The sequence below is a fragment of the Octopus bimaculoides genome, chromosome 16 (assembly GCF_001194135.2).
Source record: "Octopus bimaculoides isolate UCB-OBI-ISO-001 chromosome 16, ASM119413v2, whole genome shotgun sequence".
NCBI classification, from domain to species: domain Eukaryota; kingdom Metazoa; phylum Mollusca; class Cephalopoda; order Octopoda; family Octopodidae; genus Octopus; species Octopus bimaculoides.
In genome coordinates, this window is record NC_068996.1 from 12,511,236 (window position 1) to 12,513,123 (window position 1,888).

Here is a 1,888-nt window from a genome sequence, read left to right on the forward strand (position 1 = left end):
TATATATATATATATATATTTATATATATATGTGTGTGTGTGTGTGTCTCTGTTTGTCCCCCTAGCATTGCTTGACAACCGATGGTGGGGTGTGTATTAAACTAGCTTCAAATTCCATGCTGAAGGTAGACCTATTTTTAAAAATATTCATTATATTGCTTGTGTGTGTATTCATCGTAGAAATGGTGGGGTTTTTTAAGCTTTCACTTTTAGCAAGCAGTATCTTTACCCTTCTTTTATTCAACTATATATATATATGAACATATGCATATATATATCTGCGTGTGTGTATAATTTAGGACAATCAGTAAGTTGTCATTATAGTACTCAGAGTTTCAACTGTTAGAGCAAAGAGCCATGATGAATTCTCTATTTACCTAATATTGAGGTCTCATTCTTTTGTTGTTACTTATTTTTTATTATTATTATTATTACTATTATTATTATAATTATTATATGTACATACTCACACACACACACATATATATATATATCTACTACATATGTTGGAAATTCTGTCTATGGGTGTGTTAGTGGAGTTGTTAGCTAACTCCTCCTACATCGTTTTATCAGTTTTGATGAAACTTGACACATGAGTAGGACTCATGTCTGGAAATCTTATGGCATACTCTGATTGTTGAAAAAAAAAATCGATAATAGGGCCCCTGAAAGGGATCCTTATATATAGCTAAGGGAAATAACCCATTCCTTTTCCTAAATTATTTGGTAAAAATGAAATTGAGCATGCTTATTTCTTTGTATTTGAAATGTTAGAGTTATTTTCGCAATTTATTCAGTACAACAAATAAATAGTATTTTCCTAAACAATAGATCCATTTATTTCGGTTTGTGACTTATTCACGAATATACTAACACTAGTGCTGCTGAGGGTAATATTCTCTGGGAATGCATAAAAGCTATTTTTCACAGTTAATTACTTTGAATTATTATTATCTCATATCTGATTAGCCTGTTATTACGTAACGTTTCACGATTTTAGTATACACATCTTATTAGTATTTCCTCCTACTTTCTATATACTCTGGGAACATATTAAAGCCGTTCTTGGGCCTACTTTATTTGAATTCTTACTATCGGGTAACTAATTTCAGGTTATTACATAACTGACTTCACAATTTGGGTATTCATAACTTATTGAGAATTCCTGAAAACAAGATCCTGTGTAAGACAGACAGTTCGGTATTCTCTGTAAATATGTTTTAAATATTTAAAACACTGTTTTAAATATTCTTTATGCTGCATGTCGCGTTTCTCTGATTGTTTTTTCGTTGTTCGAAAAAAAAGTTCGTTTTCTCTCTTCATCTTTATCTTTTCGTCTCTCATTTTGTTTAACGTTTTTTTGTGATGTCCTGTACCCATATATACATGTATGTATACATATAGATGTCGGTATGTTCATATATGTATGGATATATCCATATATTTATATATTATTTATGTTATTATATGATCGAATGCCACGCACTGTCTCCGAGTAAGTTTTATCTTAATGATTTCTATTGCGCACTCTACTACTATTGCTACCACTTCCCTGTCTGTCTCTCTCCCTCTCTTGTTCTTCATCATTTCTGGTTTTCTCTCCCAACCTTCCCCTATTCTCTTCCTTTCACCGTTCCCTCTCTCTCACTCCTCCTTGACCCTCTCGTCGTTGACACGTGACGAAAGGGATTCTTTCTTTCTACTTCCTGCCTTCCTATAGAAAAGACGTGAATTTTTTCTCTCTCTCATTCACATCTAACTTCGCGTTCAAAAAATAATAATTTTTCTATCGTCTTGGCCTAGCAGCCCTTAGCGTTTGTTTTTACTGTCTTTTACTGTCTTGTTCTCACTGTCCTGTTCTTGTTTACACTTTCACCCTCCGAAAATA